General features: G+C 53.1%; 1 long non-coding RNA gene across 1 annotated transcript; it reads left to right on the top strand.

The window, feature by feature from the left end:
- Positions 1-2344: 2344 nt before the first annotated feature.
- LOC135538270 (uncharacterized) lies at positions 2345-3196 on the top strand. Its single transcript, XR_010455383.1, has 3 exons — positions 2345-2401; positions 2658-2783; positions 3147-3196. It is a non-coding gene; the product is annotated as an uncharacterized LOC135538270 (long non-coding RNA).
- The last annotated feature ends 7725 nt before the right edge of the window (positions 3197-10921 follow it).

Genomic DNA, 10921 nt, shown 5'->3' with positions numbered 1-10921 from the left:
ATGAAGGTGTTGTACTAATGTAGTGTCTGATGAAGGTGTTGTACTAATGTAGTGTCTGATGAAGGTGTTGTACTAATGTAGTGTCTGATGAAGGTGTTGTACTAATGTAGTGTCTGATGAAGGTGTTGTACTAATGTAGTGTCTGATGAAGGTGTTGTACTAATGTAGTGTCTGATGAAGGTGTTGTACTAATGTAGTGTCTGAATGTGTTGTACTAATGTAGTGTCTGAATGTGTTGTACTAATGTAGTGTCTGATGAAGGTGTTGTACTAATGTAGTGTCTGATGAAGGTGTTGTACTAATGTAGTGTCTGATGAAGGTGTTGTACTAATGTAGTGTCTGATGAAGGTGTTGTACTAATGTAGTGTCTGATGACGGTGTTGTACTAATGTAGTGTCTGATGAAGGTGTTGTACTAATGTAGTGTCTGATGAATGTGTTGTACTAATGTAGTGTCTGAATGTGTTGTACTAATGTAGTGTCTGATGAATGTGTTGTACTAATGTAGTGTCTGAATGTGTTGTACTAATGTATTGTCTGATGAAGGTGTTGTACTAATGTAGTGTCTGATGAAGGTGTTGTACTAATGTATTGTCTGATGAATGTGTTGTACTAATGTAGTGTCTGATGAAGGTGTTGTACTAATGTAGTGTCTGAATGTGTTGTACTAATGTAGTGTCTGATGAAGGTGTTGTACTAATGTAGTGTCTGATGAAGGTGTTGTACTAATGTAGTGTCTGATGAATGTGTTGTACTAATGTAGTGTCTGATGAAGGTGTTGTACTAATGTAGTGTCTGATGAAGGTGTTGTACTAATGTAGTGTCTGATGAAGGTGTTGTACTAATGTATTGTCTGATGAAGGTGTTGTACTAATGTATTGTCTGATGAATGTGTTGTACTAATGTAGTGTCTGATGAAGGTGTTGTACTAATGTATTGTCTGAAGGTGTTGTACTAATGTATTGTCTGAAGGTGTTGTACTAATGTAGTGTCTGATGAAGGTGTTGTACTAATGTAGTGTCTGATGAAGGTGTTGTACTAATGTAGTGTCTGAATGTGTTGTACTAATGTAGTGTCTGATGAATGTGTTGTACTAATGTAGTGTCTGAATGTGTTGTACTAATGTAGTGTCTGAATGTGTTGTACTAATGTAGTGTCTGATGAAGGTGTTGTACTAATGTAGTGTCTGAATGTGTTGTACTAATGTAGTGTCTGATGAAGGTGTTGTACTAATGTATTCTGTGAAGGAAAACTAGTTTCATGCCCAGGTCACTATTTCATGCCCTGGTCACTATTGAAGCAAAACAAAAAGACTTTCAATATAAAATGTGACCCCTGTCAACACACAGCTGGACTCACCAGCTCCCGCTTTCTACTGTTGTGCCATTTCCAAACAAAGATGTGACTGTCTCAACTGTTCTGGGGAACTACGGTGAGCTTCATAATGTGACAGGTGAAATGATCAACGCCATCAGCTTTATCTCCTAACGTATTGCACAAGTTGACTGCAGGTATTTACTTAAGTAGCTACAAATATACAAATGTATTGTAACACTTCAACTTCCAGTAATAACATCATCCTATCACTAAAATATGTACAAAGCACAGACTGACCGGCCTGCTCTGCACTAATGCTATGGCTGAACATGCTGTAGATGACGAAAGTGGAGACATGGAGAATGGTTCTGTATTGAAAAACTTACCCTCAAAATAGTTTATAAACGGTTTTATAAACGGTATTGAAAAGCAATCTTTGACTATTTCCAAATAGCCGGTATACCGTCCCAGAACAGCTGGCTTGTCTGCATAGGATACCCAGCTCATGTGCTCAATTTGTATCATTATAATGGCAGAATGATTTCCTGTGAATGCAGTAGTGATTAGAGTGGTAATATAGGAAAGGGAGGTTTATTCATGGTTTCTCCTGTCAGGCTGAAGATTTTGACCTGACGGAGATTCTGAAGAAGAAGGAAGAGATTGCTGAGACAAGAAACACTCTTTTCCATGAAATCGGTCAAGAAAGAAAAGAATATGTACGTTACATATTCCAACATCATTCTGTCATTCTAATTCTGTCATTCTGATTCTGTCATATGTTCTGTCATTCTAATTCTGTCATATGTTCTGTCATTCTGATTCTGTCATTTATTTGTTTTGTCATTCTGATTGTGTCATTTATATGTTCTGTCATTCTAATTCTGTCATTTATATGTTCTATCATTGTAATTCTGTGTTCCAACTAAGTCCGGGAACACTTCCACAATGTGTAAGTTCCACTCATCACACCCCTCCCTAATAGCTGTGTCATGTTTGTGTTGTAGATGAAGCTCAGTGCTCTGGCTGAAGGCTGCTGTCCTGAGCTCCCCCTGCTCTACCCTGAGGCAGACATCCACAGCCACATGGTGAGACACAACCTGAGTCCTGACTGATCCAGCTATACCTCTGTACAAGACCATATGGAAACCAGGACATGGTCACATTGTGCTGCAGTACTGTCCCCTAGTGGAAATCTGTGAATGTGTCCAGTATTCTTTCACTGTGTGTTCCTAATTACCATGTTCTCATCATGTATGTATTATTAGCAGCACCTACGTATTTCACAGATGTGAGTATGATGACCACAACCGTGTGTGTGTGTGTGTGTGTGTGTGTGTGCAGAGCTCTGGAGGTCTGGTGGTGAAGAGTCTGGACAGGGACATGTTTGATGCTGAGCCCATGAAGGAGCTGAGTGGACGCAGGCCTCTGGTCTGTACTGAGTTCCAGGGACAGAGGGTCATACTCAAGGTAACCCCTTTTTCACACACCTTTTTAGGTCTACGTCCCAAATAGCACCCTATTCTCTATATAGTGCACTACTTTTGACTAGGGGCCCATAGCGCTCTGGTTAAAAGTAGTGCACTATATATGGAATAGGGTGCCATATGGGAGTTAGAGTTACACAATGTTTTTAACCTGTAAGGCTGTCAGGCCCAAATGTGAACAAACATTTTGAAACAGAATGATTGTTCTTTTTGAACATGTTCAGATATTACTGTTCCTGTTAAAAGACGTTTTGATCACGTTTAGTGCCAACTGAAAGACCCTGGTCTTTTGACAGAGGTTTAGCTGTTATCCTTATTGGTGGTTTGTGTCTGGTTTCCCTGTCAGGGTTACACTGTGAATGAGGAGGCAGAGGCCAGAGTGTTGGAGAGAACCACCAGTTTCACAGAACCAGGACTCAGCGGGAGAGTCAGACTGACACTGGAATACTCCCTCTTCTGGCACTGTTCTTTGGCAAGGTACTGCTCACTCCAGCTTCCCTGTCTCGACCCAGTCACTAAGCTTCATATGTCTTCCTGTCTTACAAGCCACATGTTTCATGATCTGAGGAACTTGACTTAGACTTAAAGACAATTTATGCATGATCTGAAAATGCGGTCGGGGCTTACGTACGGAGGGTGTGATGTGATTGTGGAGCCTCCTGAGGAGTGCAGAGGCCAAGTCGAGCTCTGTACCGTGAGCCTCCTGAGGAGTGCGGAGGCCAAGTCGAGCTCTGTACCGTGAGCCTCCTGAGGAGTGCGGAGGCCAAGTCGAGCTCTGTACCGTGAGCCTCCTGAGGAGTGCGGAGGCCAAGTCGAGCTCTGTACCGTGAGCCTCCTGAGGAGTGCGGAGGCCAAGTCGAGGCTCTGTGCCGTGAGCCTCCTGAGGAGTGCGGAGGCCAAGTCGAGCTCTGTAGCCGTGAGCCTCCTGAGGAGTGCGGAGGCCAAGTCGAGCTCTGTACCGTGAGCCTCCTGAGGAGTGCGGAGGCCAAGTCGAGGCTCTGTACCGTGAGCCTCCTGAGGAGTGCGGAGGCCAAGTCGAGCTCTGTACCGTGAGCCTCCTGAGGAGTGCGGAGGCCAAGTCGAGCTCTGTACCGTGAGCCTCCTGAGGAGTGCGGAGGCCAAGTCGAGGCTCTGTACCGTGAGCCTCCTGAGGAGTGCGGAGGCCAAGCCGAGCTCTGTACCGTGAGCCTCCTGAGGAGTGCGGAGGCCAAGTCGAGCTCTGGTACGTGGAGAGCCTCTGAGGAGTGCGGAGGCCAAGCGGAGCTCTGCACCGTGAGCCTCCTGAGGAGTGCGGAGGCCAAGTCGAGCTCTGTACCGTGAGCCTCCTGAGGAGTGCGGAGGCCAAGTCGAGCTCTGTACCGGAGCCCCTGAGGAGTGCGGAGGCCAAGTCGAAGCTCTGTACCGTGAGCCTCCTGAGGAGTGCGGAGGCCAAGTCGAGCTCTGTACCGTGAGCCTCCTGAGGAGTGCGGAGGCCAAGTCGAGCTCTGTACCGTGAGCCTCCTGAGGAGTGCGGAGGCCAAGTCGAGCTCTGTACCGTGAGCTTCCTGAGGAGTGCGGAGGCCAAGTCGAGCTCTGTACCGTGAGCCTCCTGGAGGAGTGCGGAGGCCAAGTCGAGCTCTGTACCGTGAGCCTCCTGAGGAGTGCGAGGCCAAGTCGAGCTCTGTACCGTGAGCCTCCTGGAGGAGTGCGGAGGCCAAGTCGAGCTCTGTACCGTGAGCCTCCTGAGGAGTGCGGAGGCCAAGTCGAGCTCTGTACCGTGAGCCTCCTGAGGAGTGCGGAGGCCAAGTCGAGCTCTGTGCCGTGAGCCTCCTGAGGAGTGCGGAGGCCAAGTCGAGCTCTGTGCCGTGAGCCTCCTGAGGAGTGCGGAGGCCAAGTCCGAGCTCTGTGCCGTGAGCCTCCTGAGGAGTGCGGAGGCCAAGCTCGAGCTCTGTGCCGTGAGCCTCCTGGAGGAGTGCGGAGGCCAAGCCGAGCTCTGTGCCGTGAGCCTCCTGAGGAGTGCGGAGGCCAAGTCGAGCTCTGTGCCGTGAGCCTCCTGAGGAGTGCGGAGGCCAAGTCGAGCTCTGTGCCGTGAGCCTCCTGGAGGAGTGCGGGGAGGCCAAGTCGAGCTCTGTGCCGTGAGCCTCCTGAGGAGTGCGGAGGCCAAGTCGAGCTCTGTGCCGTGAGCCTCCTGAGGAGTGCGGAGGCCAAGTCGAGCTCTGTGCCGTGAGCCTCCTGAGGAGTGCGGAGGCCAAGTCGAGCTCTGTGCCGGTGAGCCTCCTGGAGGAGTGCGGAGGCCAAGTCGAGCTCTGTGCCGTGAGCCTCCGAGAGGAGTGCGGAGGCCAAGTCGAGCTCTGTGCCGTGAGCCTTCCTGGAGGAGTGCGGGAGGCCAAGTCGAGCTCTGTGCCGTGAGCCTCCTGAGGAGTGCGGAGGCCAAGTCGAGCTCTGTGCCGTGAGCTCCTGAGGAGTGCGGAGGCCAAGTCGCCTGTGCCGTGAGCCTCCTGAGGAGTGCGGAGGCCAAGCCGAGCTCTGTGCCGTGAGCCTCCTGAGGAGTGCGGAGGCCAAGTCGAGCTCTGTGCCGTGAGCCTCCTGAGGAGTGCGGAGGCCAAGTCGAGCTCTGTGCCGTGAGCCTCCTGAGGAGTGCGGAGGCCAAGTCGAGCTCTGTGCCGTGAGCCTCCTGAGGAGTGCGGAGGCCAAGTCGAGCTCTGTGCCGTGAGCCTCCTGAGGAGTGCGGAGGCCAAGTCGAGCTCTGTGCCGTGAGCCTCCTGAGGAGTGCGGAGGCCAAGTCGAGCTCTGTGCCGTGAGCCTCCTGAGGAGTGCGGAGGCCAAGTCGAGCTCTGTGCCGTGAGCCTCCTGAGGAGTGCGGAGGCCAAGTCGAGCCTGTGCCGTGAGCCTCCTGAGGAGTGCGGAGGCCAAGTCGAGCTCTGTGCCGTGAGCCTCCTGAGGAGTGCGGAGGCCAAGCGAGTCCCGAGCTCCTGGAGGAGTGCGGAGGCCAAGTGAGCCTCCTGAGGAGTGCGGAGGCCAAGTCGAGCTCTGTGCCGTGAGCCTCCTGAGGAGTGCAAGGAGGCCAAGTCGAGCTCTGTGCCGTGAGCCTCCTGAGGAGTGCGAGGCCAAGTCGAGCTCTGTGCCGTGAGCCTCCTGAGGAGTGCGGAGGCCAAGTCGAGCTCTGTGCCGTGAGCCTCTGAGGAGTGCGGAGGCCAAGGAGCTCTGTGCCGTGAGCCTCTGAGGAGTGCGGGAGGCCAAGTCGAGCTCTGTGCCGTGAGCCTCCTGAGGGAGTGCAGGCCCCTCTGTGCCGGAGCCTCCTGAGGAAGTCGGAGGCCAAGTCGAGCTCTGTACCGCATCGCCGTGAGCCTCCTGAGGAGTGCGGAGGCCAAGTCGAGCTCTGTACCGTGAGCCTCCTGAGGAGTGCGGGAGGCCAAGTCGAGCTCTGTACCGCAGCGCCGTGAGCCTCCTGAGGAGTGCGGGAGGCCAAGCCGAGCTCTGTACCGTGAGCCTCCTGAGGAGTGCGGAGGCCAAGTCGAGCTCTGTACCGCAGCGCCGTGAGCCTCCTGAGGAGTGCGGAGGCCAAGTCGAGCTCTGTACCGTGAGCCTCCTGAGGAGTGCGGAGGCCAAGTCGAGCTCTGTACCGTGGAGCCTCCTGAGGAGTGCGGAGGCCAAGTCGAGCTCTGTACCGTGAGCCTCCTGAGGAGTGCGGAGGCCAAGTCGAGCTCTGTACCGTGAGCCTCCTGAGGAGTGCGGAGGCCAAGTCGAGCTCTGTACCGTGAGCCTCCTGGAGGAGTGCGGAGGCCAAGTCGAGCTCTGTACCGCAGCGCGCCGTGAGCCTCCTGGAGGAGTGGGAGGCCAAGTCGAGCTCTGTACCGTGAGCCTCCTGAGGAGTGCGGAGGCCAAGTCGAGCTCTGTACCGCAGCGCCGTGAGCCTCCTTGAGGGAGTGCGGAGGCCAAGTCGAGCTCTGTACCATGAGCCTCCTGAGGAGTGCGGAGGCCAAGTCGAGCTCTGTACCGTGAGCCTCCTGGAGGAGTGCGGAGGCCAAGTCGAGCTCTGTACCGCAGCGCCGTGAGCCTCCTGAGGAGTGCGGAGGCCAAGTCGAGCTCTGTACCGTGAGCCTCCTGAGGAGTGCGGAGGCCAAGTCGAGCTCTGTACCGTGAGCCACCTGAGGAGTGCGGAGGCCAAGTCGGAGTTCTGTACCACATCGCCGTGAGCCTCCTGAGGAGTGCAGAGGCCAAGTCGAGCTCTGTACCGTGAGCCTCCTGGAGGAGTGCGGAGGCCAAGTCGAGCTCTGCACCGCAGCGCCGTGAGCCTCCTGAGAGTGCGGAGGCCAAGTCGAGCTCTGTACCGTGAGCCTCCTGAGGAGTGCGGAGGCCAAGTCGAGCTCTGTACCGTAGCCACCTGAGGAGTGCGGAGGCCAAGTCGAGCTCTGTACCACATCGCCGTGAGCCTCCTGAGGAGTGCAGAGGCCAAGTCGAGCTCTGTACCGTGAGCCTCCTGAGGAGTGCGGAGGCCAAGTCGAGCTCTGTACCGCAGCGCCGTGAGCCTCCTGAGGAGTGCGGAGGCCAAGTCGAGCCTGTACCGCAGCGCCGTGAGCCTCCTGAGGGAGTGAGGCCAAGTCGAGCTCTGTACCGCAGCGCCGTGAGCCTCCTGGAGGAGTGCGGAGGCCAAGTCGAGCTCCTGTACCGTGAGCCACCTGAGGAGTGCGGGAGGCCAAGTCCCGGAGCTCTGTACCACATCGCCGTGAGCCTCCTGAGGAGTGCAGAGGCCAAGTCGAGCTCTGTACCGTGAGCCTCCTGAGGAGTGCGGAGGCCAAGTCGAGCTCTGTACCGCAGCGCCGTGAGCCTCCTGGGAGGAGTCGCGGAGGCCAAGTCGAGCTCTGTACCACATCGCCGTGGCCTCCTGAGGAGTGCAGAGGCCAAGTCGAGCTCTGTACCGCAGCGCCCGAGCCTCCTGAGGAGTGCGGAGGCCAAGTCGAGCTCTGTGCCGTGAGCCTCCTGGAGGAGTGCGGAGGCCAAGTCGAGCTCTGTACCACATCGCCGTGAGCCTCCTGAGGAGTGCAGAGGCCAAGTCGAGCTCTGTACCGCAGCGCCGTGAGCCTCTGAGGAGTGCGGAGGCCAAGTCGAGCTCTGTGCCGTGAGCCTCCTGGAGGAGTGCGGAGGCCAAGTCGAGCTCTGTACCGTGAGCCTCCTGAGGGGGCGGAGGCCAAGTCGAGCTCTGTACCACATCGCCGTGAGCCTCCTGAGGAGTGCGGAGGCCAAGTCGAGCTCTGTACCACATCGCCGTGAGCCTCCCAAATTTTGGTAACAATGCAGAGGGCTCTGTTTAGCTCCCCGTTGACGGATTGGCTTACAGTAGGTGGGGGTTATGATGTCCTGTGTAAACACACACACTTCCTTCACAACAGCCTGCTCCCCCAAGCGTGGGAAGTATGAAAGCCCTGAAGTCAGTGGAGGCTACATCGTAGGGAATGTTGTACATCCACTTCAGATGTCTGATTGACCAGGCAGAACATTTTAGAGAGGTCGGTTCTCCATTTGTCATGATGTCACTATGAACCCTTCTCTTTCAGTCAGACCCTCTTGCCTATGTGATGGTGCCATACTTCCCCAATGGAAGTCTCTGGGCTGTTCAGGCTGCCACACCCCTAACTGCCTCAGTGAGTTCTCTCTACTACCTTCCTCTCGCTACCTTCCTCCTACCTTCCCTCGGCTACCTTCTCGCTACCTTCCTCATATTTCACATTTAGAGTTACAAAACTCTCCCAAAAATTCTGGTTTCCAGAAATCCCAGTTGGAGGAGTCCCTCTTCCAACAGAGTTTTCTGGAAAATCGGGCAGTTTTAAACCTTATTCACATGCCCTTGTTTTGTAGTACTAGATAACACATTGACCTACTGTCCTGTCTCTCCCATCAGTAGACTGGTAGTATAACACATTGGTAGTATAACACATTGACCTACTGTCCTGTCTCTCCCATCAGGAGACTGGTAGTATAACACATTGACCTGCTGTCCTGTCTCTCCCATCAGTAGACTGGTAGTATAACACATTGACCTGCTGTCCTGTCTCTCCCATCAGGAGACTGGTAGTATAACACATTGACCTGCTGTCCCTGTCTCCCCATCAGGAGACTGGTAGTATAACACATTGACCTACTGTCCTGTCTCTCCCATCAGGAGACTGGTAGTATAACACATTGACCTACTGTCCTGTTTCTCCCATCAGTAGACTGGTAGTATAACACATTGACCTACTGTCCTGTCTCTCCCATCAGTAGACTGGTAGTATAACACATTGACCTGCTGTCCTGTCTCCCCATCAGGAGACTGGTAGTATAACACATTGACCTACTGTCCTGTCTCTCCCCATCAGGAGACTGGTAGTATAACACATTGACCTACTGTCCTGTCTCTCCCATCAGGAGACTGGTAGTATAACACATTGACCTACTGTCCTGTCTCTCCCATCAGGGAGACTGGTAGTATAACACATTGACCTACTGTCCTGTTTCTCCCATCAGTAGACTGGTAGTATAACACATTGACCTACTGTCCTGTCTCTCCCATCAGGAGACTGGTAGTATAACACATTGACCTACTGGTAGTATAACACTGACCTACTGTCCTGTCTCTCCCATCAGGAGACTGGTAGTATAACACATTGACCTACTGTCCTGTTTCTCCCATCAGTAGACTGGTAGTATAACACATTGACCTGCTGTCCCGGCTCTCCCATCAGTAGACTGGTATAACACATTGACCTACTGTCCTGTCTCCCCATCAGTAGACTGGTAGTATAACACATTGACCTGCTGTCCTGTCTCTCCCATCAGGAGACTGGTAGTATAACACATTGACCTACTGTCCTGTCTCTCCCATCAGAGACTGGTAGTATAACACATTGACCTACTGTCCTGTCTCTCCCATCAGTAGACTGGTAGTATAACATATTGACCTGCCTGTCCCCCATTCTAGAGACTAGTAGTATAACACATGACCTGCTGTCCTGTCTCCCATCAGTAGACTGGTAGTATAACACATTGGTACCTACTGTCCTGTCTCTCCCATCAGGACAGACTGGCAGTATAACACACTGACCTGCTGTCCTGTCTCTCCCATCAGTAGACTGGTAGTAGAACACATTGGTAGTATACCACATTGACCTGCTGTCCTGTCTCTCCCATCAGTAGACTGGTAGTAGAACACATTGGTAGTATAACACATTGACCTACTGTCCTGTCTCTCCCATCATGAGACTGGTAGTATAACACATTGACCTGCTGTCCTGTCTCTCCCATCAGTAGACTGGTAGTAGAACACATTGGTAGTATAACACATTGACCTACTGTCCTGTCTCTCCCATCAGGAGACTGGTAGTATAACACATTGACCTACTGTCCTGTCTCTCCCATCAGGAGACTGGTAGTATAACACATTGACCTGCTGTCCTGTCTCTCCCACCAGTAGACTGGTAGTATAACACATTGACCTGCTGTCCTGTCTCTCCCACCAGTAGACTGGTAGTATAACACATTGACCTGCTGTCCTGTCTCTCCCATCAGGAGACTGGTAGTATAACACATTGACCTGCTGTCCTGTCTCTCCCATCAGGAGACTGGTAGTATAACACATTGACCTGCTGTCCTGTCTCTCCCATCAGGAGACTGTGAAGGTGATGAGAGGCGTGGCCAGGGGCCTCCAGGCCCTCCACGCTGCAGGCGTCACCCATGCCTCCCTCAACCCCAACAACGTCTTGCGTCCTCCACCGACACTCAAGGCATGGTGGGAGATCTACGACTTCATAAAGACTCCTGTGAGTAGCCTTTCCTCAATCCTAACGTGGAGGCTAAGACGCACACCTGTTTAGGAGAGGTGCTGGCTAGCGGAGTAGAACACCTGTTTAGGCGAGGTGCTGGCTAGCAGAGGAGTAGAACACCTGTTTAGGAGAGGTGCTGGCTCGCGGAGTAGAGCACCTGTTTAGGAGAGGTGCTGGCTCGTCGGAGGGTAGAACACCTGTTTAGGCGAGTGCTGGCTAGCGGAGTAGAGCACCTGTTTAGGAGAGGTGCTGGCTAGCGGAGGAGTAGAACACCTGTTTAGGCGAGGTGCTGGCTAGCGGAGGGGTAGAACACCTGTTTAGGAGAGGTGCTGGCTAGCGGAGG

Source organism: Oncorhynchus masou, unplaced genomic scaffold (genome assembly GCF_036934945.1).
Source record: "Oncorhynchus masou masou isolate Uvic2021 unplaced genomic scaffold, UVic_Omas_1.1 unplaced_scaffold_9327, whole genome shotgun sequence".
NCBI classification, from domain to species: Eukaryota; Metazoa; Chordata; class Actinopteri; order Salmoniformes; family Salmonidae; genus Oncorhynchus; species Oncorhynchus masou.
The sequence above is the reverse complement of the archived record's forward strand: the minus strand, read 5'-3'. Positions and strand labels throughout refer to the sequence as shown.